Below are 26,990 nucleotides of genomic sequence, written 5' to 3'. Positions count from 1 at the left end.
TTAGTTCTCTGTAAAAAGGGACTCTTGCCTGCTGTAATGTGTAAAATGGGGACTCTTGCCTGCCGTAATGTGTAATTGGGGACTCTTGCCTGCCATATTGTGTAAAAAGGGGACACTTGCCTGCTGTAATGTGTAAAATGGGGACACTTGCCTGCCGTAATGTGTAATTGGGGACTCTTGCCTGCCATAATGTGTAAAAAGGGGACACTTGCCTGCCGTAATGTGCAAAATGGGGACACTTGCCTGCCGTAATGTGTAATTGGGGACACTTGCCTGCTGTAATTTGTAATTGGGGACACTTGCCTGCTGTAATGTGTAAAAAGGGGACACTTGCCTGCCGTAATGTGCAAAATGGGGACACTTGCCTGCCGTAATGTGTAATTGGGGACACTTGCCTGCTGTAATGTGTAAAATGGGGACACTTGCCTGCTGTAATGTGTAAAATGGGGACTCTTGCCTGCCGTAATGTGTAATTGGGGACTCTTGCCTGCCATAATGTGTAAAAAGGGGACACTTGCCTGCTGTAATGTGTAAAAAGGGGACACTTGCCTGCTGTAATGTGTAAAATGGGGACACTTGCCTGCTGTAATGTGTAAAATGGGGACTCTTGCCTGCCGTAATGTGTAATTGGGGACTCTTGCCTGCCATAATGTGTAAAAAGGGGACACTTGCCTGCCATAATGTGTAAAAAGGGGACACTTGCCTGCTGTAATGTGTAAATTGAGGACACTTGCCTGCCGTAATGTGTAATTGGGGACTCTTGCCTGCCATAATGTGTAAAAAGGGGACACTTGCCTGCTATAATGTGTAAAATGGGGACTCTTGCCTGCCGTAATGTGTAATTGGGGACTCTTGCCTGCCATAATGTGTAAAAAGGGGACACTTGCCTGCTGTAATGTGTAAAATGGGGACACTTGCCTGCCGTAATGTGTAATTGGGGACACTTGCCTGCTGTAATGTGTAAAATGGGGACACTTGCCTACCGTGATGTGTAAAATGGGGACTCTTGCCTACCGTGATGTGTAAAATGGGGACTCTTGCCTACCGTGATGTGTAAAATGGGGACTCTTGCCTGCCGTAATGTGTAAAATGGGAACTCTTGCCTGCGGTAATGTGCAAAATGGGGACACTTGCCTGCTGTAATGTGTAAAATGGGGACTCTTGCCTGCCGTAATGTGTAAAATGGGGACTCTTGCCTACCGTGATGTGTAAAATGGGGACTCTTGCCTGCCGCAATGTATAAAATGGGGACTCTGCCTACCGTAATGTGGGGATTTAATGTATCAAGGGCATTGCGGTGTGTGGAATAATATGGTGCAGGGGGCATTACTGTGTGGGGTTTAATATGGTAGAATTATTTTTTTTTACCTATGGTGGGCGTGATCTGTTGGTGCAGGGTCAAATTCTGGGGTGTAAGGTAGTATTTTCAGACGAGGCCACGCCCATTAAAATGAGGCCATGCCCACTTGCCGGGCGCACGCAAGATTTTGTTTTTTGTTTTTATCTAAGGGGGGGGCACATTTTTTTTAATGTCATGGGGGGGGGGGTATTTTTAAATCTCGCAGTGGGACCCAAATTGGCTAGAAACAGCCCTGTCTGCCCCCTCTCTCGGCGCCACTGGTGTTAGTGTGACCTCATCCTAAACATGACTGGTGAGTGAGGACATACCTCCCAATTCCTCAGCAGTTAGGACAAATGAGCCAGCTGCCGGCGCAGTGGGACATACCCCCTCTCACGTTTCTCCGTCCTTAACCTACTTACAGATCTTTATCACCGTCCCCATAGACCCTTATGGGGAGGGGACAGTAAAATTGCTCAATTCACTTTTCGCCACAAAGCAATATCATCTCAGTATGACCTTAGGTATCATTAATATAGGATTCAACCCCACCAGAGAGATTTTTCGGGATCCCTCACCGGATCACATTGCTGTGTACATGAGCCAACTTTGGGCCTAATTCATACCTGATCGCTAGCAGGCGATTTTTGCACTGCTGCGATCAGATAGTTGGCACCCATAGGGGAGTGTATTTTCGCTGTGCAAGTGTGCGATCGCATGTGTAGAAGAGGTGTACAAACTGATTTTGTGCAGTCTCTGAGTAGCCCAGGACTTACTCAGCCGCTGCGATCACATCAGCCTGTCCGGGACCGGAATTGACATCAGACACCCTCCCTGCAAACGCTTGGACACGCCTGCATTTTTCCAGACACTCCCTGAAAACGTCAGTTGACACCCACAAACGCCCTCTTCCTGTCAATCTCCTTGCGAACACCTGTGCGAATGGATCCTTCACACAAACCCATCGCTGAGCGGCAATTCACTCTGTAACCATGCAACGCGCTTGTGCATTGCGGTGCATGCGCAGTTCTGACCTGATCGCCCGCTCTACGAATTTGCAGCCTAAAGATCAGGTCTGAATTACCCCCTTTAGCCGCACAACTTGCTTCCTCCCTTTCCCTGCTGCGTTAGGTTTTCAGATAAAATAAAGCAATTAGCGCAGAGGAGAGAGGTTTTCGTAGGGGACTTGCAGAGTTTCTCTGGCGGCAGTAATAGAGGATGATACATATTGCAGCCCACTAGCCACCAGTAACAAATAGACCTCAATATTAAAATGTGGCTCTCTTTTGATCCGTATGCTGTATTTTCTTTAGGTAATTGTACGGCTACAGGTAGGTTTGATTATTACATCAGTGTTCACTACATTACATTGCTTTAAAAGTCTTGCTATTTTATTAGGTTGTTGTATCTGAATTACAGCTTGTTGCACAGTTTTATAGTTTTCTAGGACATTTCATTATAGTATTATTTAAAATCGTATATGCAAGTTACATACATTGCTGTGCTGTCATTTAATTCACTCTTATAATTCTGTGGAGTGGCTCCATGGGATGGTATCGGAATATCGATGGTCGGGATTCTGACTTCATCCATAGTGAGTTATTTTATCACAATGCATGTTCTTGCTAGAGATGTGCAGTTCGGTTCTCCAGAAATCCGCAACCGCCCGGATTTTGTGGATCCGAACCAAACCCGGGTCCGGATTTATCATGAGATCCGTTCTGAACTGAGTCCCAGTTTAAATCTGCAACAATAACTTGATTTTAGCTGTTTTATGTTTGTAAATAAAAATCCCAAACCAAAATACGAGGATGAAATTAGAACCAAAACCAAAACCAAAACACGACACCGCACGCACATCTCTTATTGCAGAGTTTAGGATATGTATAATTAGTAATATGTTAGGGGTGTGTGGTAGAGATGAGCGGGTTCGGTTCATCGGAATCCGAACCCGCCCGAACTTCATTTTTTTTTACACGGGCCGAGCGACTCGGATCTTCCCGCCTTGCTCGGTTAACCCGAGCGCGCCCGAACGTCATCATCCCGCTGTCGGATTCTCGCGAGGCTCGGATTCTATCGCGAGACTCGGATTCTATATAAGGAGCCGCGCGTCGCCGCCATTTTCACACGTGCATTGAGATTCATAGGGAGAGGACGTGGCTGGCGTCCTCTCCGTTTATAGAGAAGAGAGTGAGACTAGAGTAGAGAGAGACACAGTAGTAATTTTGGGGAGCATTAGGAGGAGTACTACTACTTGCTGAAGTGATAGATAGATAGTGTGACTGTATAATGTATATCTGACTTGTGGGGGAGACACTGACAGTGGGGAGCAGTTAGAGTCTGAGAGCAGGACTCAGGAGTACATATAACGTACAGTGCACACTTTTGCTGCCAGAGTGCCACACTGCCATTGTGACCACACTGACCACCAGTATAATATATATTGTGATTGTCTGCTTAGGAGTACTACTTGCAAGTTGCTGATAGTGTGACCAGTGACCTGACCACCAGTTTAATAATCACCACCAGTTTAATATATATATATATATATATATATATATATAATTGTATATAATATATATATAATATTGTATACCACCTACCCGTTTTTTTTTTTTCTTTCTTCTTCTTTATACATACTACTATAGTAGCTTACTGTAGCAGTCTGCGGTGCTGCTGAGCTGACAGTGTCCAGCAGGTCCGTCATCAGTCATTACATAATAAATATATATACCTGTCCGGCTGCAGTACTAGTGATATTATATATATATATATATATATATATATATAATATTTCATCTCATTATCATCCAGTCTATATTAGCAGCAGACACAGTACGGTAGTCCACGGCTGTAGCTACCTCTGTGTCGGCAGTCGCTGGTCCATCCATAATTGTATACCACCTACCCGTGTTTTTTTTTTCTTTCTTCTTGATACATACTACTATAGTAGCTTACTGTAGCAGTCTGCGGTGCTGCTGAGCTGACAGTGTCCAGCAGGTCCGTCATCAGTCATTACATAATAAATATATATACCTGTCCGGCTGCAGTACTAGTGATATTATATATATATATATATATATATATATAATATTTCATCTCATTATCATCCAGTCTATATTAGCAGCAGACACAGTACGGTAGTCCACGGCTGTAGCTACCTCTGTGTCGGCAGTCGCTGGTCCATCCATAATTGTATACCACCTACCCGTGTTTTTTTTTCTTTCTTCTTGATACATACTACTATAGTAGCTTACTGTAGCAGTCTGCGGTGCTGCTGAGCTGACAGTGTCCAGCAGGTCCGTCATCAGTCATTACATAATAAATATATATACCTGTCCGGCTGCAGTACTAGTGATATTATATATATATATATATATATTAATTTCATCTCATTATCATCCAGTCTATATTAGCAGCAGACACAGTACGGTAGTCCACGGCTGTAGCTACCTCTGTGTCGGCAGTCGCTGGTCCATCCATAATTGTATACCACCTACCCGTGTTTTTTTTTTTTCTTTCTTCTTGATACATACTACTATAGTAGCTTACTGTAGCAGTCTGCGGTGCTGCTGAGCTGACAGTGTCCAGCAGGTCCGTCATCAGTCATTACATAATAAATATATCTACCTGTCCGGCTGCAGTACTAGTGATATTATATATATATATATATATATTAATTTCATCTCATTATCATCCAGTCTATATTAGCAGCAGACACAGTACGGTAGTCCACGGCTGTAGCTACCTCTGTGTCGGCAGTCGCTGGTCCATCCATAATTGTATACCACCTACCCGTGGTTTTTTTTTTCTTTCTTCTTGATACATACTACTATAGTAGCTTACTGTAGCAGTCTGCGGTGCTGCTGAGCTGACAGTGTCCAGCAGGTCCGTCATCAGTCATTACATAATAAATATATATACCTGTCCGGCTGCAGTACTAGTGATATTATATATATATATATATATTAATTTCATCTCATTATCATCCAGTCTATATTAGCAGCAGACACAGTACGGTAGTCCACGGCTGTAGCTACCTCTGTGTCGGCAGTCGCTGGTCCATCCATAATTGTATACCACCTACCCGTGTTTTTTTTTTTTCTTGATACATACTACTATAGTAGCTTACTGTAGCAGTCTGCGGTGCTGCTGAGCTGACAGTGTCCAGCAGGTCCGTCATCAGTCATTACATAATAAATATATATACCTGTCCGGCTGCAGTACTAGTGATATTATATATATATATATATATATATATATATTAATTTCATCTCATTATCATCCAGTCTATATTAGCAGCAGACACAGTACGGTAGTCCACGGCTGTAGCTACCTCTGTGTCGGCAGTCGCTGGTCCATCCATAAGTATACTAGTATCCATCCATCTCCATTGTTTACCTGAGGTGCCTTTTAGTTGTGCCTATTAAAATATGGAGAACAAAAATGTTGAGGTTCCAAAATTAGGGAAAGATCAAGATCCACTTCCACCTCGTGCTGAAGCTGCTGCCACTAGTCATGGCTGAGACGATGAAATGCCAGCAACGTCGTCTGCCAAGGCCGATGCCCAATGTCATAGTACAGAGCATGTAAAATCCAAAACACCAAATATCAGTAAAAAAAGGACTCCAAAATCTAAAATAAAATTGTCGGAGAAGCGTAAACTTGCCAATATGCCATTTACCACACGGAGTGGCAAGGAACGGCTGAGGCCCTGGCCTATGTTCATGGCTAGTGGTTCAGCTTCACATGAGGATGGAAGCACTCAGCCTCTCGCTAGAAAACTGAAAAGACTCAAGCTGGCAAAAGCACCGCAAAGAACTGTGCGTTCTTCGAAATCCCAAATCCACAAGGAGAGTCCAATTGTGTCGTTTGCGATGCCTGACCTTCCCAACACTGGACGTGAAGAGCATGCGCCTTCCACCATTTGCACGCCCCCTGCAAGTGCTGGAAGGAGCACCCGCAGTCCAGTTCCTGATAGTCAGATTGAAGATGTCAGTGTTGAAGTACACCAGGATGAGGAGGATATGGGTGTTGCTGGCGCTGGGGAGGAAATTGACCAGGAGGATTCTGATGGTGAGGTGGTTTGTTTAAGTCAGGCACCCGGGGAGACACCTGTTGTCCGTGGGAGGAATAGGGCCGTTGACATGCCTGGTGAAAATACCAAAAAAATCAGCTCTTCGGTGTGGAAGTATTTCAACAGAAATGCGGACAACATTTGTCAAGCCGTGTGTTGCCTTTGTCAAGCTGTAATAAGTAGGGGTAAGGACGTTAACCACCTCGGAACATCCTCCCTTATACGTCACCTGCAGCGCATTCATAATAAGTCAGTGACAAGTTCAAAAACTTTGGGCGACAGCGGAAGCAGTCCACTGACCAGTAAATCCCTTCCTCTTGTAACCAAGCTCACGCAAACCACCCCACCAACTCCCTCAGTGTCAATTTCCTCCTTCCCCAGGAATGCCAATAGTCCTGCAGGCCATGTCACTGGCAATTCTGACGAGTCCTCTCCTGCCTGGGATTCCTCCGATGCATCCTTGCGTGTAACGCCTACTGCTGCTGGCGCTGCTGTTGTTGCTGCTGGGAGTCGATGGTCATCCCAGAGGGGAAGTCGTAAGCCCACTTTTACTACTTCCACCAAGCAATTGACTGTCCAACAGTCCTTTGCGAGGAAGATGAAATATCACAGCAGTCATCCTGTTGCAAAGCGGATAACTGAGGCCTTGACAACTATGTTGGTGTTAGACGTGCGTCCGGTATCCGCCGTTAGTTCACAGGGAACTAGACAATTTCTTGAGGTAGTGTGCCCCCGTTACCAAATACCATCTAGGTTCCACTTCTCTAGGCAGGCGATACCGAGAATGTACACGGACGTCAGAAAAAGACTCACCAGTGTCCTAAAAAATGCAGTTGTACCCAATGTCCACTTAACCACGGACATGTGGACAAGTGGAGCAGGGCAGGGTCAGGACTATATGACTGTGACAGCCCACTGGGTAGATGTATGGACTCCCGCCGCAAGAACAGCAGCGGCGGCACCAGTAGCAGCATCTCGCAAACGCCAACTCTTTCCTAGGCAGTCTACGCTTTGTATCACCGGTTTCCAGAATACGCACACAGCTGAAAACCTCTTACGGCAACTGAGGAAGATCATCGCGGAATGGCTTACCCCAATTGGACTCTCCTGTGGATTTGTGGCATCGGACAACGCCAGCAATATTGTGTGTGCATTAAATATGGGCAAATTCCAGCACGTCCCATGTTTTGCACATACCTTGAATTTGGTGGTGCAGAATTTTTAAAAAAACGACAGGGGCGTGCAAGAGATGCTGTCGGTGGCCAGAAGAATTGCGGGACACTTTCGGAGGACAGGCACCACGTACAGAAGACTGGAGCACCACCAAAAACGCCTGAACCTGCCCTGCCATCATCTGAAGCAAGAAGTGGTAACGAGGTGGAATTCAACCCTATATATGCTTCAGAGGTTGGAGGAGCAGCAAAAGGCCATTCAAGCCTATACAATTGAGCACGATATAGGAGGTGGAATGTACCTGTCTCAAGCGCAGTGGAGAATGATTTCAACGTTGTGCAAGGTTCTGCAACCTTTTGAACTTGCCACACGTGAAGTCAGTTCAGACACTGCCAGCCTGAGTCAGGTCATTCCCCTCATCAGGCTTTTGCAGAAGAAGCTGGAGGCATTGAAGGAGGAGCTAAAAGGGAGCGATTCCGCTAGGCATGTGGGACTTGTGGATGGAGCCCTTAATTCGCTTAACAAGGATTCACGGGTGGTCAATCTGTTGAAATCAGAGCACTACATTTTGGCCACCGTGCTCGATCCTAGATTTAAAACCTACCTTGGATCTCTCTTTCCGGCAGACACAAGTCTGCTGGGGTTCAAAGACCTGCTGGTGACAAAATTGTCAAGTCAAGCGGAACGCGACCTGTCAACATCTCCTCCTTCACATTCTCCCGCAACTGGGGGTGCGAGGAAAAGGCTCAGAATTCCGAGCCCACCCGCTGGCGGTGATGCAGGGCAGTCTGGAGCGACTGCTGATGCTGACATCTGGTCCGGACTGAAGGACCTGCCAACGATTACGGACATGTCGTCTACTGGCACTGCATATGATTCTCTCCCCATTGAAAGAATGGTGGAGGATTATATGAGTGACCGCATCCAAGTAGGCACGTCAGACAGTCCGTACTTATACTGGCAGGAAAAAGAGGCAATTTGGAGGCCCTTGCACAAACTGGCTTTATTCTACCTAAGTTGCCCTCCCACAAGTGTGTACTCCGAAAGAGTGTTTAGTGCCGCCGCTCACCTTGTCAGCAATCGGCGTACGAGGTTACTTCCAGAAAATGTGGAGAAGATGATGTTCATTAAAATGAATTATAATCAATTCCTCCGAGTAGTATAGTGAACCACCTTTCATCAAACTTTTGACAGGTGCTCCACCCCCTTTAAGCCCTGCCCCTTTTTAATTGTGTTTGATATAAAACTGATATCAAATGATATAAAACTGATATCAAATGATTATTGATTGGCCATTAAGAACAGAATCCGACCCTTAGACAAGCCGCATTTATAGTGTGTACTCCGAAAGAGTGTTTAGTGCCGCCGCTCACCTTGTCAGCAATCGGCGTACGAGGTTACTTCCAGAAAATGTGGAGAAGATGATGTTCATTAAAATGAATTATAATCAATTCCTCCGTGGAGACATTGACCAGCAGCAATTGCCTCCACAAAGTAGTACACAGGGAGCTGAGATGGTGGATTCCAGTGGGGACGAATTGATAATCTGTGAGGAGCGGGATGTACACGGTGATATATCGGAGGATGATGATGAGGTGGACATCTTGCCTCTGTAGAGCCAGTTTGTGCAAGGAGAGATTAATTGCTTCTTTTTCGGTGGGGGTCCAAACCAACCCGTCATTTCAGTCACAGTCGTGTGGTAGACCCTGTCACTGAAATGATGGGTTGGTTAAAGTGTGCATGTCCTGTTTATACAACATAAGGGTGGGTGGGAGGGCCCAAGGACAATTCCATCTTGCACCTCTTTTTTCTTTCATTTTTATTTGCGTCATGTGCTGTTTGGGGAGTGTTTTTTGGAAGGGCCATCCTGCGTGACACTGCAGTGCCACTCCTAGATGGGCCAGGTGTTTGTGTCGGCCACTAGGGTCGCTTAGCTTACTCACACAGCTACCTCATTGCGCCTCTTTTTTTCTTCTTTGCGTCATGTGCTGTTTGGGGAGTGTTTTTTGGAAGGGCCATCCTGCGTGACACTGCAGTGCCACTCCTAGATGGGCCAGGTGTTTGTGTCGGCCACTAGGGTCGCTTATCTTACTCACACAGCTACCTCATTGCGCCTCTTTTTTTCTTTGCGTCATGTACTGTTTGGGGAGTGTTTTTTGGAAGGGCCATCCTGCGTGACACTGCAGTGCCACTCCTAGATGGGCCAGGTGTTTGTGTCGGCCACTAGGGTCGCTTATCTTACTCACACAGCTACCTCATTGCGCCTCTTTTTTTCTTTGCGTCATGTGCTGTTTGGGGAGTGTTTTTTGGAAGGGCCATCCTGCGTGACACTGCAGTGCCACTCCTAGATGGGCCAGGTGTTTGTGTCGGCCACTAGGGTCGCTTATCTTACTCACACAGCTACCTCATTGCGCCTCTTTTTTTCTTTGCGTCATGTGCTGTTTGGGGAGTGTTTTTTGGAAGGGCCATCCTGCGTGACACTGCAGTGCCACTCCTAGATGGGCCAGGTGTTTGTGTCGGCCACTAGGGTCGCTTATCTTACTCACACAGCTACCTCATTGCGCCTCTTTTTTTCTTTGCGTCATGTGCTGTTTGGGGAGTGTTTTTTGGAAGGGCCATCCTGCGTGACACTGCAGTGCCACTCCTAGATGGGCCAGGTGTTTGTGTCAGCCACTAGGGTCGCTTATCTTACTCACACAGCTACCTCATTGCGCCTCTTTTTTTCTTTGCATCATGTGCTGTTTGGGGAGTGTTTTTTGGAAGGGCCATCCTGCGTGACACTGCAGTGCCACTCCTAGATGGGCCAGGTGTTTGTGTCGGCCACTAGGGTCGCTTATCTTACTCACACAGCTACCTCATTGCGCCTCTTTTTTTCTTTGCGTCATGTGCTGTTTGGGGAGTGTTTTTTGGAAGGGCCATCCTGCGTGACACTGCAGTGCCACTCCTAGATGGGCCAGGTGTTTGTGTCGGCCACTAGGGTCGCTTATCTTACTCACACAGCTACCTCATTGCGCCTCTTTTTTTCTTTGCGTCATGTGCTGTTTGGGGAGTGTTTTTTGGAAGGGCCATCCTGCGTGACACTGCAGTGCCACTCCTAGATGGGCCAGGTGTTTGTGTCGGCCACTAGGGTCGCTTATCTTACTCACACAGCTACCTCATTGCGCCTCTTTTTTTCTTTGCGTCATGTGCTGTTTGGGGAGTGTTTTTTGGAAGGGCCATCCTGCGTGACACTGCAGTGCCACTCCTAGATGGGCCAGGTGTTTGTGTCGGCCACTAGGGTCGCTTAGCTTAGTCATCCAGCGACCTCGGTGCAAATTTTAGGACTAAAAATATTATTGTGAGGTGTGAGGTATTCAGAATAGACTGAAAATGAGTGGAAATTATGGTTTTTGAGGTTAATAATACTTTGGGATCAAAATGACCCCCAAATTCTATGATTTAAGCTGTTTTTTAGTGTTTTTTGAAAAAAACACCCGAATCCAAAACACACCCGAATCCGACAAAAAAAATTCGGTGAGGTTTTGCCAAAACGCGGTCGAACCCAAAACACGGCCGCAGAACCGAACCCAAAACCAAAACACAAAACCCGAAAAATTTCAAGTGCACATCTCTAGTGTGTGGTTGTCAAAAACAGATCCCATTAAAGATCTGTCTATAGCAGTGGTTTTCAAACTCGGTCCTCAGGACCCCACACAGTCCATGTTTTCCAGGTCACCCGGCAGGTGCACTGTGTATCACCAACTGTCACATTTTAAAAATCCACAGGTGACCTGCGTGGTGTTCTGACTCCTGAGGACTGAGTCTGAGAACCTGTGGTCTGAGGTGTTCCTGCGCAGTATTCCAGGGGGGTGACTGACACGGAAGCAGTGCAGCAATATCTCTGGCAGCCAGTGTGTTAATGTACAGGATAGCCTGGCTGCGCACCGCAGGGGGGCTCGCCCTCTTTCACAAACGTCTCGTTCTATCCAGAAGAGATAATTTTACTGATCATGTAATTTGCCATAATTTCATAGTCTGCCCAGACAAGTTACCATGACACCACCACACAGCATGAGGCGGCGGTTTCATTTTACCATTCACACAAAGTAGTTATATCATTGTGCGCAAATCCTGAGAACAGAGAGGTCCTGTAGGGTTCCACGTAGAAGCAGAGAATTCTCATCTGTAGGTGTGTACTGGCTGTGAGACATGGACAGCCGGAATACAAAGGTGCTGTATGAAAATGTGCGAGGGGTGGAAGTCAAAAGATTGTGTTTCCGGGGACACGGGGTCTATTTACTAAACCTTGGATGGAGATAAAGTACCAGCCAATCAGCTCCTAACTGTCATGTCACAGGCTGTGTTTGAAAAATGACAGTTAAGAACCAATTGGCTGGTACTTTATCTCCAGCGACTTTATCTCCATCCAAGGCTTAGTAAATAGACCCCTTATTAGGGGGTTATTCAGTTACGGGTGATGCCCATGATGTGCTGTTGCAACGCGGGGGGAAACGCCAGCTACTGTGCACCAATTCCCCCCATTATGCCTCGGAATCGCAGATTTGTGTTCGCAGCCGCATACAAAAATTCTGGATCTTGGGGCGACCGTGTGTCACTCAGATGCGCTAGTTGGCAAGTATCACCCGCAATTAAATTAACCACTTTGATGCACAGCTTCCTCTTCTCATAAACCCTTATTGTACTCTCCTCCATATACAGCTGGTGTCAGGCGAGGCCCTACAGTATGTATCTAATAGCTGCCTTTGAAAGCTATGTGCAAGTAGCTCATTGAACATTGAACACTGCCTGCAACTCCAGAATATTTATCGTGAGGAGAGATTACTCCCTGGTCCACTGACCCTGAAGAGAGTGTTGCTCCAACACCGCGCCTTAACCCCGCAGACTGGCATCCATCATTAGGAGGACCCAGTTGGAGATCCAGAAGGGACGACCCCTGCTCAATTGTCGATCCTGTAGCCACCAGCTCAGTGACAGACGAACCTCCGGAGTCAAGGAGATTATGTGAGATCTGATCCAGTGAGGCCGGCCATCCCACTTGGCAAGGAATAGCTTCTGCAGAGGACGAGAGTGAAATTGAGCGTACTCTACCATGTCGAAAGCCGACATCATGAGGCCTAGTACTTGCATTGCCGAGTGTATCGACACTCATGGGCGAGAAAGGAAGCATCATATCCTGTCCTGAAGCTTCAGGACCTTCTCTGGAGACAAGAACAAGCATTGGTTGTGTGTGTCCAGTAGTGACCCTAGGTGCACCATTCTCTGAGCAGGGACCAGTGAGGACTTCTTCCAATTGATGAGCCACCCGTGTGCTTGTAGGAATTGGACTGTCAGTTACAGAAAACGGATGAGAACCTCTGGGAAGTTTGCCAGGATCAGCAAGTCGTCCAACTATGGCAGGATCCTGATACCTTGCCGACGGAGAATGGCCGTCATGACTACCATGACCTTGGTGAAGATCTGAGGAGCTGTAGTCAGTCCAAAGGGCAAGGCTTGGAATTGATAATGTAGGTTGCCAATAGCAAACCACAGATACTGCTGATGCGACACGGCAATAGGTATATGTAGGTAAGCATCCTGTATGTCCAGAGATACCATATAATCCTTGGGCTCCAAAGCCAGAACAACAGAGCGAAGAGTTTCCATACAGAATTTGGATACCTTCACAAATTTGTTCAAAGATTTGAGGTTGGGAATGGGCCGGGAGGATCCATTCGGCTTTGTAACCTGGAACAGTGTTCAATAGTACCCCCTGCCCCTCTGAGACAGAGGCACCGGCACTATCACTCCTGTGTCCAGGAGGGATTGCACCACCAAATGTAGAGTTTTTGCTTTTAACGGATCCGAAGGGATAACCGTCGAACAAAACCTGTGAGGGGGACGTTTTTTGAAAGAGATGGCGTATCTACGAGTGACGACTTCCCTCACCCAGGCATCTGAAGTGGTCTGTAACCATACCTGGGTGAACCGCAGAAGTCGGCCTCCCACCTTGGGGTCCCCCAGGGGGAGGCCCGCCCCGTCATACAGCAGGCTTGTCTGGTTTGGAAGTAGGCTGACTGGCAGCCCAAGAACGTTTAGGCTTGGGCTTAGAGGTTTTGTAAGTACGAGCTTGTTTTGGGTACGCCTGACCCTTTGCTTTACTTGGAGGTCAAAAGGAGGTACTTTTAGCCTTCGGAGCCGAAGGATTAGTACTTGGTAGACATGCAGTCTTAGCAGACGCTAAGTCAGCAACAACCTTGTTCAAATCTTTCCCGAATAGTATGTCTCCCTTAAAAGGGATCACCTCCAAAGTCTTTTTAGAGTCCAGGTCTACCGACCAGGACCGCAACTACAGAATCCAGGTGAGCCAGAATGGACGTAGTAGACGCTTTGGCCGCCAGAACACCGGCATCAGAGGCCGCCTCCTGAATGTAATGAGAGGCTGTGGTAATATATGAAAGACACTGTCTGGCATTATCAGAAAAATTCAGAGGTAGCTCTGCCTCAACAGCTTGAACCCAGGCTTCAATACCCTTGGCAGCCCAAGAAGCTGCTATAGTGGATCTATGTACGGCACCCACAAGAGTGTAAATAGACTTCAAGCAACCCTCCACACGCTTATCTGTCGGTTCCTTCAGAGAGGAAACAGTAGAGACAGGCGGAGTAGAAGACACCACAAGACGAGTGACATGTGAGTCCACCGGTGGTGGTGTTTCCCAATTCTTACTTAACTCTGCAGAGACGGGATAACGAGCTAGCATCTTTTTAGACAGGGAGAATTTCTTTCCTGGAGATTCCCAGGATTCCTGACGTATGTCAACTAAATGGTCAGAATGTGGCAAAACTAATTTAGTAACCTTCTGACGTTTGAACTGATCAGATTTCTTAGACGTATCTGGAGGGTCAGTTTCATCATCAATCTGAAGAATCAGTTTGATAGCCTCCAATAGGTCAGGAACATCAACCAGTGTTGTAGATTCCTCATCAGAAGCATCTGCATCAGTGTCTGATGGGTATATATATACCCTATCTTCATCGGATGAAGTATCCGAAACATGAGTGGATTGTGAGGAAGAAATTGCCCGCTTAGACGACCCTTTGGTCCTAGGAGGGAAAGGGTTAGGGTTTTGTTTAACCAAAGACTGATTTAATTGCTGTAACTGAGTAGACAGAGTATCCGCCCATGGCGGATTAACTACAGGGGAAATATGTGGCTGTATTGGCACAGGAGATCCCACAGGGGGCGTAAGTCTCGATAATAGCGTAGTCAGTAAATTAGAAAAAGCAGCCCAAGGTGGGTCTTGGTGAGCCACCGATGCTGCAGACTGACTCAGGGGTCCAGAACCCCCGGTACCCGGACCCTCTGCTGGAATATTTTCCTCAGATAAATATGCAGCGTCAGCACTGCATGATGCAGGATCAGCCACGGATGTCCCGCCCTGTGTAGCAGACATTATATGGAAATGTAGACTTAGGCCGTAACAGTACAATATAGCCAGACTCAGTACCTGACAAAAAATCCCTGTGGAGTGTGACTGCAAATGCAGAACACAAACAGAGGGCATAGCCGAAACTGGGGGGTGGGGGCTAGGGGGGCATGTGACCTGGGCGCCAGACTGCAGAGGGCACTGAGACTGTCACATTAATCCCCCCTAACGCCCCCTCCCTATGCGGCAGCGATAGCTTAGAGCCGGCAGAGCTCGAGCTCCAGACTCTGCTAGATGCCGCCTAGCCAGGCAGGCACACCGCATCGCTGAGATGAAACTGAAAATAAACTACATCTCCCAGCAGCCATTGCTGCCGGGAGCTGTACTTTACTTTCAGACTGCGTAGGGCAGATAATGTGACTGAGCAGCATAAACGCACCATCTGGGCTTGCGGAGCGCCTCTCAATGCATCACCTTGGCTTGGAAGGGGTTAATGTTTTGTGGTGGGAGAAACATAGGGAGAACGTCCAGGAGCCTGATTGGCTGGATCGTGGATAAGGGCTGGCCTGTCATACATATAGGCTGTTGACCTAGGACTTCCTGCCTCTTTCCAGTTCTTCTCGTGAGGCTGCTAAGTAGTACTACCTACTTTTTATCACATACTTCAAGTTATATATTCCATTGCTATTTCTAACTCTCCTTTGTTCTTTCCCTACTTCTGCATCTCCCTCCACTCCCTGCTGTCTCCTATTCCCTCCTTTCTTATTCTTTACTGTGCCTCCTTTATCTTATTCTTTACTGTGCCCCCTTTATCTTATTCTTTACTGTGCCCCTTTATTCTAAATGGCCGCCAGACTCAGACCCAGCCGCAGCGCTGGCCTCCCCGCCCGGCTCATGGACTCCTCTGATGTCCAGCTGGCCCGGGGTAGACCTGCTGCGGCTGCCGTGCGGGAGACTCTGGGCGTGCGCGGCCGGGCTCGGCCTCCCGCCCGTGCTCCCACGCGTTTGCGCTCTCCATCTCCGTCCCCGCTGCTGACCGCGGCGGTGGACGGAACGCCGGGGGGCCGGGGACGTCTGAGGCGGCCTGCCAGGGACGGTGTTCTGCCGTCCCTGAACCCTCCGCTCGCCGCAGCTGGCGGACGCACAGGTCACGTGGGGCCGGGACAGAGCTCGGCGGCTCTCCCTCGCCAGGGGGAACAGCTCCCTTACTTCGGGTGGTGCCAGTGGGCGGGCGGGGGGTCGCGCGGCTGCCGGACGCGTGCAGTCTGGGCAGCGCACGCGTGCCGTTTTTCAATCAGTCAGCAGGGGGCTACCCCCTCTGGTGCAAACACCTCTGTGGCCTTTCAGGACCCGGCCAGCGCCCTCCCGCGACAGGGCGGGGCGTCACTCCCGTTCTGCGGCTGCGGATGGGTTGTTGCCGATAGTGCAGGGCCTGTCGGGCGGGGGCGGGCCGTGTCCGTCCACGGTGGGGCGGGCCACCTGGCCTCTCCTGCCGTGGATGGGCCCAGGGTGCCTGCCCCTTCCGGGTTGCCTCGCATGGCACTTAGTGCTGCCGCCGCCCCTGGCCGTGCGGCTCCTGCTGGGCACAAGCTGGGGTCTCAGCTGCGGTCACTCACCCCATAAGGGGGTGGCGTGCGCAGGCGGCTGGCGAACGATCTGCCCCTCCCCACGTCCAGTCCTCTCCTGCTGACGCTGCTGCGGACAGCTCTCAGTCCGACGTCGCGCTGCCTCCTTCTAGTAGTGACGACTCTCTGGTTTCTCATCCTGAGGCCAATGCTCGGGATAGGAGGAGGTCGCGGTGCCGGCGGTTTGGGCGCGGTTTATGCAGCAGGACGGATGTGCCGTGATACCCGACAGTGAGGGATCCTCTGGGTCCTTACTCCCGACGGGAGGTTTGCGAACCTCCTGTGGGGTGCGCGACTCGCGTGGCGGGTCTGATCTTACTACGCCTGCCACTGCGGCTGCACCCTTGGTGGACACCACCGTCTTGTCCGCCATTTGTGCCGCTGTTGTGTCGGCGGTGGCTCCCTTGTTATCCTCCGTACCCGGGGGATTGGGGCGGCCCACTGCTTCTTTGGCGGATAGCATTGCGCAATCTCTTACCCCGCTTCTGTCCTCTGGCGCGACGGTCCCCCCCGCCTGCCCCACTCCCGGCGGCTGCGGGTCCGGTGGGTGAGCAGGGGAACGTCGGGTCAGGAATGGAGTCAGTCGGTGGATCCACAAGTCATCCGGTGGGCGCTGGGACAGACGGAGTTCCCTCTCGTGCAGGTGAGTCTTCATCCTCTAGCGGGGGCAGCAGTGCGCGTAGGGTTTCCAGCAAGCGCAGTAGACGCAGGCGTCGGGGCACGGATTCTTCCCTTGCCTCCACGTCCTCGGAGGGTCTGTCCTCCTCTGACGGCGGCTTGCAAGGGTCAAGCGTTGCAGACGGCGCGAGCAACGGTATTCAACCTCGTCCGCCTAGCAAGTATCGGTGGAGTCGGATACCGTGCACTGCGCCAATACGGCTGTGCAACGTGGGCTCAGGCCCAGGGTCCGGGACCGTAAGGGCCAATATGTCAATATATTTGCTTTTACTAGTGACGATCGAAAAGCCTTGCTTTCAGCTAAATAAAAGGGGCAGGGCAGCGAGGACGCTTTGCACTCCTACCAGAATTGGGTTCGATGCATGTTGATCTTCGCGGTGTGTTACCTAGAGACCCGCCCGGACGAACACATGAACATTGTGGGATATCAATTCCTCATACACATGCTGTACCATAAGTACAAAGGGTCGGCCTGGCGACGTTACGATGAGGATTTTCGGCGCAAACAACACGGGCGGCAGATCTATAACTTCGGTAAAAATGATGTGGAATTGTACTCGAAACTGAACCAGGGTTCGGCCGGCACTGAGGAAGGCGGTACGGCGAGACGATGGGCAAAACGATCTGCCTCTCGTTCTGCTGGCTTTCGCGGCGGTTCAGGGCACTCGGGGCATGGAAAATGCTTCGCTTTCAATAATGCCCAATGCGTCTTGGGGGGGCGGTGTCGTTTTCGTCACTCCTGCATCAGATGTGGCGGAGGCCACGGGATTAAAGACTGCCCCAGTCCGGGGACCGGGGGTACTTCCGGCCCGCAGACCCGGCAGAGTCGCGCTCCTGCGGCCACTGGCGCTGGCCACAGCTCCCACCCCAATTAGACTTTGGGCGCTCATTCCTTGGCTGCGACGGTACCCGCGGCCGGTGGACGCCCAATTCTTACACTCGGGTTTCACGTCGGGCTTCCCCTTGCTGATACATGGACAGTGGGTCCCGGTGCGGGTACGTACCTGCGTTCGGCTCGGGAGTTTCCGGACGTGCTCCGGCAGAAGGTGGAGGCTGAGGTGTTGTTAGGGAGAATGATAGGTCCTTTCCGGGAACCCCCCTTGCAAGACTTGGTCTTGTCACCCGTAGGCATAGTGCCCAAAAAGACCGCGGGCAAATTTCGGCTCATCCAACATCTTTCCTGTCCTCTGGGGTCATAGGTTAATGATGCTACCCCTTATGATCAGTGTAGGGTTGTTTACCTATCCTTTGGTTCGGCCATAGACACCATCCGGTCTTTTGGTCCGAGGGCAGTTATGTGTAAATTGGACATCCAGTCGGCGTTTCGTCTCCTCCCGCTGCACCCTTCCGCCTTTCGTTTTATGGGTTTTAAGCTGGACGATGGCTATTACATCGATCGATGCCTCCCTATGGGTAGTTCTATCTCCTGAGCATACTTCGAAAGATTCAGTTCCTTCCTCCACTGGTGTTTGGAGCAGGCGACGGGCGAGTGGGGGAATTTCGCACTACTTGGACGATTTTCTTTTTATCGGCCCATCGGACTCTGATCGCTGCGTCAACTTGCTGCAGAGGGCTTTGACCCTCTTCGCACACTTCAGGGTTCCGGTTGCACCAGAAAAGACGGAGGGTCCCTTCGCCTCCTTGGTTTACCTCGGGATTCAGATTGATACGGTCAGTGGTCTCTGTAGGCTCCCTGCGGACAAGGTGTTGCGTCTACACGATGGTATCCTCTATGCGCTAGCTGCGGGCAAGCTCACTCTCAAGCAGGCTCAATCCTTATTGGGCCTGTTTAACTTTGCTTGCAAGGCTATCCCCATGGGTAGGGTTTTCTGTAGAAAATTGGAATGAGCTACCGTGGGGGTTAGACGTCCGCATCATTTTCTTAGGTTGTCCCTCGAATTCCGGAGGGATTTACGTATTTGGGACGACTTTCTAGTTCGTTTCAACGGCGTCTGTATTTGGCAAGAGGCGGTCATGTCTAGCCCATCCGTGGAGCTCTTCACGGACGCCTCTGGCGCTTTTCGGGTTCGGAGCTTATTTTCGCTGGCCGATGGAGCGCGTCTCCTTGGCCGCGTGCCTGGCTTAGCAAGGACCACATGACGAACATGCTGTTACTGGAAATTTTTCCCATTCTGGTCGCTTTGGAATTGTGGTGCGATGCCCTGCGTAACAAACAGGTTATCTTCTGGTGCGACAATTTGGGCGTGGTTTTTGCTATCAACCGGCAGAAATCCATGTCCTTGCCGGTCCTGCGGGTCATTGCGCAGATAGTCTTGCTGTGCTTGGTGAACAACATTACGTTGCGAGCCAAGCATGTCCCGGGCATGTGTAACGAAATTGCTGATGCCCTTTCTCGCGGCGACTGGCAGCGGTTTAGGCGCTTGGCTCCTGCAGCACACCACCAAGGGGAATCATGTCCTACTTATGTGTGGCAGGTTATCCGCCCGGATTGGAGGATTTAGCCCACAGGTCGTTGGCCCCTGCATCTTTTGCGGCCTATCGGGCCGGTGGAGTCGCTTCCTCCTGGAGAGAGGCCAGAGTAGTAAGACCTCTCACGACTTACTCTTAGAATACATCTGGGTTTTGTACTCCAATGGGATTTCGCGGGCATCTGTTGGTAGGGTTCTGGCGGGTATATCATTCTTTCTGCAGCTTCGGGGGAAAGTGGATTTTACGAAGTCCTTTTTCCTCCGGAGGGTGTTGAAAGGTTGGGCTCGGGCGATCCCGCCAGGATACTCGCCAGCCGATCACTGGGTCTTTGCTGAGGCAGATTTTGGGATCCCTACGAAGTATTTGCTCTTCGGGATATGAGGTTCGCCTCTTCATGGCGGCCTTCACGATGGCCTTCCACGGTGCGTTCAGGGTGGGTGAGCCGGTGTCCGTTTCTCGGACTTCTGCCTCGCACATGCTGGCGGGTCACGTCGTCGTTCTCCCCGATGGTTTGTAGTGTAGGATTTAGCGCTCCAAGACTGACGTAGTCGGCAGGGGGCAGTGGGTTCGAATGGGTCGGGCTCGTGTGCGGGGCATTTGTCCAATTGCCGCGGCCCAGACTTATTCGTCCGTACGGCCTCCAACACCCACCAGGTGGCTCATTCATAGTGACGGTTCCCCGTTGACCGGGGGGAGGTAGGGGAGTCGCAGCACAATATGCCAGCATGACATACTGTATAGCACCAAGTGCCTATGCTGCGGCCCTTGAAGTCTTCTTTCTTGTCAGAAAAGCTCTTTTCAGGGCTGCCTAGCGCAGCCCTCCCTATTAGCTGCCTGCACTGCAGGCACCAACTTACAAACTGAGCTCCAGTGCCTGGAGGCGGGGATATAGAGGAGGTGGTGCAAGCCATCCTGGGAACAGTCAAAGCTTTAGCCAGTTGGTGTCTCAGATCAAGATCCAACTACACCCCGATGTTATTCCCTGTGGAATACCAGTGTACCCCGCTGCAGAAAGTAATTTAACTTTAGATATTTTCTTTGCATGATAGTGGGCAGTACCACTGCACAGGGCTGCCATCAGAAATTATGGGGCCCGCGACTTGCAAAATAGGCAGGCCCCCACCCAAAAAAATAATAATACAATTTAATTATATATATATATTTAAAAAAATAAAGAAAATTCCTATGTCCCCACAGTTTTGCCCCAGCACCATATTATGCTGCCCCACACAGTAATGCCCCAGTACCTGCTTATTGTCAGGGATATTGCTTGTTGTCAGTGCCCAGGCTTCTGCTCGTCCCCTCCCCCCCCCCTGCCGCCACGGCAGCCTGCTTCAAATGAAACTATTGAAAATGTTCCTCCCAAAATGTCCGCCACCTCGTTGGAGATACTGTAGTTATTAAAGACACTAGAGCCTCCTCTTTTATCTTTAATAACTGTCTACTCTGAGGCGGCGGTCATCTTGAGAGTAATATTTTCAAAAGCCTGCAGGCACTGGGCAAGCAACGGCGGTGGCGGCGGCAGGGGGACGGGCGGCGTGCAGGCAGCGGCATGAGCGGCCCGGGCCCTCCCCTCTCTGTTAGAGAGTCCAGGCCCGGGACAGCTGTGCCCGCAGCACTCCCCTGATGGTGGGCCTGCCAGTGCAGTTCATACCCTTAATCCAACTATAAATCATTGGCCCTTATTCCGAGTTGTTCGCTCGCAAGCTGCTTTTAGCAGCTTTACACACGCTAAGCCGCCGCCTACTGGGAGTGAATCTTAGCTTCTTAAAATTGCGAACGAAAGATTCGCAATATTGCGAAAAGACATCTCTGTGCAGTTTCTGAGTAGCTCGAGACTTACTCTGCCAGTGCGATCAGTTCAGTGCTTGTCGTTCCTGGTTTGACGTCACAAACACACCCAGCGTTCGCCCAGACACTCCTCTGTTTCTCCAGCCACTCCCGCGTTTTTCCCAGAAACGGTAGCGTTTTTTCCCACACGCCCATAAAACGGCCTGTTTCCGCCCAGAAACACCCACTTCCTGTCAATCACATTACGATCACCAGAACGAAGAAAAAGCCGTGAGTAAAATTCCTAACTGCATAGCAAATTTACTTGGCGCAGTCGCAGTGCGAACATTGCGCATGCGCACTAAGCGGAAAATCGCTGCGATGCGAAGAAATTTACCGAGCGAACAACTCGGAATGACCCCCATTATCCTGGCTGCACAGGAGTTCTATTCAGCAGCTTCAACATGTTTATATTCGGCTTTGTAACCTGGAACAGTGTTCAATAGTACCCCCTGCCCCTCTGAGACAGAGGCACCGGCACTATCACTCCTGTGTCCAGGAGGGATTGCACCACCAAATGTAGAGTTTTTGCTTTTAACGGATCCGAAGGGATAACCGTCGAACAAAACCTGTGAGGGGGACGTTTTTTGAAAGAGATGGCGTATCTACGAGTGACGACTTCCCTCACCCAGGCATCTGAAGTGGTCTGTAACCATACCTGGGTGAACCGCAGAAGTCGGCCTCCCACCTTGGGGTCCCCCAGGGGGAGGCCCGCCCCGTCATACAGCAGGCTTGTCTGGTTTGGAAGTAGGCTGACTGGCAGCCCAAGAACGTTTAGGCTTGGGCTTAGAGGTTTTGTAAGTACGAGCTTGTTTTGGGTACGCCTGACCCTTTGCTTTACTTGGAGGTCAAAAGGAGGTACTTTTAGCCTTCGGAGCCGAAGGATTAGTACTTGGTAGACATGCAGTCTTAGCAGACGCTAAGTCAGCAACAACCTTGTTCAAATCTTTCCCGAATAGTATGTCTCCCTTAAAAGGGATCACCTCCAAAGTCTTTTTAGAGTCCAGGTCTACCGACCAGGACCGCAACTACAGAATCCAGGTGAGCCAGAATGGACGTAGTAGACGCTTTGGCCGCCAGAACACCGGCATCAGAGGCCGCCTCCTGAATGTAATGAGAGGCTGTGGTAATATATGAAAGACACTGTCTGGCATTATCAGAAAAATTCAGAGGTAGCTCTGCCTCAACAGCTTGAACCCAGGCTTCAATACCCTTGGCAGCCCAAGAAGCTGCTATAGTGGATCTATGTACGGCACCCACAAGAGTGTAAATAGACTTCAAGCAACCCTCCACACGCTTATCTGTCGGTTCCTTCCGAGAGGAAACAGTAGAGACAGGCGGAGTAGAAGACACCACAAGACGAGTGACATGTGAGTCCACCGGTGGTGGTGTTTCCCAATTCTTACTTAACTCTGCAGAGACGGGATAACGAGCTAGCATCTTTTTAGACAGGGAGAATTTCTTTCCTGGAGATTCCCAGGATTCCTGACGTATGTCAACTAAATGGTCAGAATGTGGCAAAACTAATTTAGTAACCTTCTGACGTTTGAACTGATCAGATTTCTTAGACGTATCTGGAGGGTCAGTTTCATCATCAATCTGAAGAATCAGTTTGATAGCCTCCAATAGGTCAGGAACATCAACCAGTGTTGTAGATTCCTCATCAGAAGCATCTGCATCAGTGTCTGATGGGTATATATATACCCTATCTTCATCGGATGAAGTATCCGAAACATGAGTGGATTGTGAGGAAGAAATTGCCCGCTTAGACGACCCTTTGGTCCTAGGAGGGAAAGGGTTAGGGTTTTGTTTAACCAAAGACTGATTTAATTGCTGTAACTGAGTAGACAGAGTATCCGCCCATGGCGGATTAACTACAGGGGAAATATGTGGCTGTATTGGCACAGGAGAACCCACAGGGGGCGTAAGTCTCGATAATAGCGTAGTCAGTAAATTAGAAAAAGCAGCCCAAGGTGGGTCTTGGTGAGCCACCGATGCTGCAGACTGACTCAGGGGTCCAGAACCCCCGGTACCCGGACCCTCTGCTGGAATATTTTCCTCAGATAAATATGCAGCGTCAGCACTGCATGATGCAGGATCAGCCACGGATGTCCCGCCCTGTGTAGCAGACATTATATGGAAATGTAGACTTAGGCCGTAACAGTACAATATAGCCAGACTCAGTACCTGACAAAAAATCCCTGTGGAGTGTGACTGCAAATGCAGAACACAAACAGAGGGCATAGCCGAAACTGGGGGGTGGGGGCTAGGGGGGCATGTGACCTGGGCGCCAGACTGCAGAGGGCACTGAGACTGTCACATTAATCCCCCCTAACGCCCCCTCCCTATGCGGCAGCGATAGCTTAGAGCCGGCAGAGCTCGAGCTCCAGACTCTGCTAGATGCCGCCTAGCCAGGCAGGCACACCGCATCGCTGAGATGAAACTGAAAATAAACTACATCTCCCAGCAGCCATTGCTGCCGGGAGCTGTACTTTACTTTCAGACTGCGTAGGGCAGATAATGTGACTGAGCAGCATAAACGCACCATCTGGGCTTGCGGAGCGCCTCTCAATGCATCACCTTGGCTTGGAAGGGGTTAATGTTTTGTGGTGGGAGAAACATAGGGAGAACGTCCAGGAGCCTGATTGGCTGGATCGTGGATAAGGGCTGGCCTGTCATACATATAGGCTGTTGACCTAGGACTTCCTGCCTCTTTCCAGTTCTTCTCGTGAGGCTGCTAAGTAGTACTACCTACTTTTTATCACATACTTCAAGTTATATATTCCATTGCTATTTCTAACTCTCCTTTGTTCTTTCCCTACTTCTGCATCTCCCTCCACTCCCTGCTGTCTCCTATTCCCTCCTTTCTTATTCTTTACTGTGCCTCCTTTATCTTATTCTTTACTGTGCCCCCTTTATCTTATTCTTTACTGTGCCCCTTTATTCTAAATGGCCGCCAGACTCAGACCCAGCCGCAGCGCTGGCCTCCCCGCCCGGCTCATGGACTCCTCTGATGTCCAGCTGGCCCGGGGTAGACCTGCTGCGGCTGCCGTGCGGGAGACTCTGGGCGTGCGCGGCCGGGCTCGGCCTCCCGCCCGTGCTCCCACGCGTTTGCGCTCTCCATCTCCGTCCCCGCTGCTGACCGCGGCGGTGGACGGAACGCCGGGGGGCCGGGGACGTCTGAGGCGGCCTGCCAGGGACGGTGTTCTGCCGTCCCTGAACCCTCCGCTCGCCGCAGCTGGCGGACGCACAGGTCACGTGGGGCCGGGACAGAGCTCGGCGGCTCTCCCTCGCCAGGGGGAACAGCTCCCTTACTTCGGGTGGTGCCAGTGGGCGGGCGGGGGGTCGCGCGGCTGCCGGACGCGTGCAGTCTGGGCAGCGCACGCGTGCCGTTTTTCAATCAGTCAGCAGGGGGCTACCCCCTCTGGTGCAAACACCTCTGTGGCCTTTCAGGACCCGGCCAGCGCCCTCCCGCGACAGGGCGGGGCGTCACTCCCGTTCTGCGGCTGCGGATGGGTTGTTGCCGATAGTGCAGGGCCTGTCGGGCGGGGGCGGGCCGTGTCCGTCCACGGTGGGGCGGGCCACCTGGCCTCTCCTGCCGTGGATGGGCCCAGGGTGCCTGCCCCTTCCGGGTTGCCTCGCATGGCGCTTAGTGCTGCCGCCGCCCCTGGCCGTGCGGCTCCTGCTGGGCACAAGCTGGGGTCTCAGCTGCGGTCACTCACCCCATAAGGGGGTGGCGTGCGCAGGCGGCTGGCGAACGATCTGCCCCTCCCCACGTCCAGTCCTCTCCTGCTGACGCTGCTGCGGACAGCTCTCAGTCCGACGTCGCGCTGCCTCCTTCTAGTAGTGACGACTCTCTGGTTTCTCATCCTGAGGCCAATGCTCGGGATAGGAGGAGGTCGCGGTGCCGGCGGTTTGGGCGCGGTTTATGCAGCAGGACGGATGTGCCGTGATACCCGACAGTGAGGGATCCTCTGGGTCCTTACTCCCGACGGGAGGTTTGCGAACCTCCTGTGGGGTGCGCGACTCGCGTGGCGGGTCTGATCTTACTACGCCTGCCACTGCGGCTGCACCCTTGGTGGACACCACCGTCTTGTCCGCCATTTGTGCCGCTGTTGTGTCGGCGGTGGCTCCCTTGTTATCCTCCGTACCCGGGGGATTGGGGCGGCCCACTGCTTCTTTGGCGGATAGCATTGCGCAATCTCTTACCCCGCTTCTGTCCTCTGGCGCGACGGTCCCCCCCGCCTGCCCCACTCCCGGCGGCTGCGGGTCCGGTGGGTGAGCAGGGGAACGTCGGGTCAGGAATGGAGTCAGTCGGTGGATCCACAAGTCATCCGGTGGGCGCTGGGACAGACGGAGTTCCCTCTCGTGCAGGTGAGTCTTCATCCTCTAGCGGGGGCAGCAGTGCGCGTAGGGTTTCCAGCAAGCGCAGTAGACGCAGGCGTCGGGGCACGGATTCTTCCCTTGCCTCCACGTCCTCGGAGGGTCTGTCCTCCTCTGACGGCGGCTTGCAAGGGTCAAGCGTTGCAGACGGCGCGAGCAACGGTATTCAACCTCGTCCGCCTAGCAAGTATCGGTGGAGTCGGATACCGTGCACTGCGCCAATACGGCTGTGCAACGTGGGCTCAGGCCCAGGGTCCGGGACCGTAAGGGCCAATATGTCAATATATTTGCTTTTACTAGTGACGATCGAAAAGCCTTGCTTTCAGCTAAATAAAAGGGGCAGGGCAGCGAGGACGCTTTGCACTCCTACCAGAATTGGGTTCGATGCATGTTGATCTTCGCGGTGTGTTACCTAGAGACCCGCCCGGACGAACACATGAACATTGTGGGATATCAATTCCTCATACACATGCTGTACCATAAGTACAAAGGGTCGGCCTGGCGACGTTACGATGAGGATTTTCGGCGCAAACAACACGGGCGGCAGATCTATAACTTCGGTAAAAATGATGTGGAATTGTACTCGAAACTGAACCAGGGTTCGGCCGGCACTGAGGAAGGCGGTACGGCGAGACGATGGGCAAAACGATCTGCCTCTCGTTCTGCTGGCTTTCGCGGCGGTTCAGGGCACTCGGGGCATGGAAAATGCTTCGCTTTCAATAATGCCCAATGCGTCTTGGGGGGGCGGTGTCGTTTTCGTCACTCCTGCATCAGATGTGGCGGAGGCCACGGGATTAAAGACTGCCCCAGTCCGGGGACCGGGGGTACTTCCGGCCCGCAGACCCGGCAGAGTCGCGCTCCTGCGGCCACTGGCGCTGGCCACAGCTCCCACCCCAATTAGACTTTGGGCGCTCATTCCTTGGCTGCGACGGTACCCGCGGCCGGTGGACGCCCAATTCTTACACTCGGGTTTCACGTCGGGCTTCCCCTTGCTGATACATGGACAGTGGGTCCCGGTGCGGGTACGTACCTGCGTTCGGCTCGGGAGTTTC

This window comes from Pseudophryne corroboree, chromosome 9 (assembly GCF_028390025.1).
Source record: "Pseudophryne corroboree isolate aPseCor3 chromosome 9, aPseCor3.hap2, whole genome shotgun sequence".
NCBI classification, from domain to species: domain Eukaryota; kingdom Metazoa; phylum Chordata; class Amphibia; order Anura; family Myobatrachidae; genus Pseudophryne; species Pseudophryne corroboree.
Note: the sequence above shows the minus strand (reverse complement) of the source record.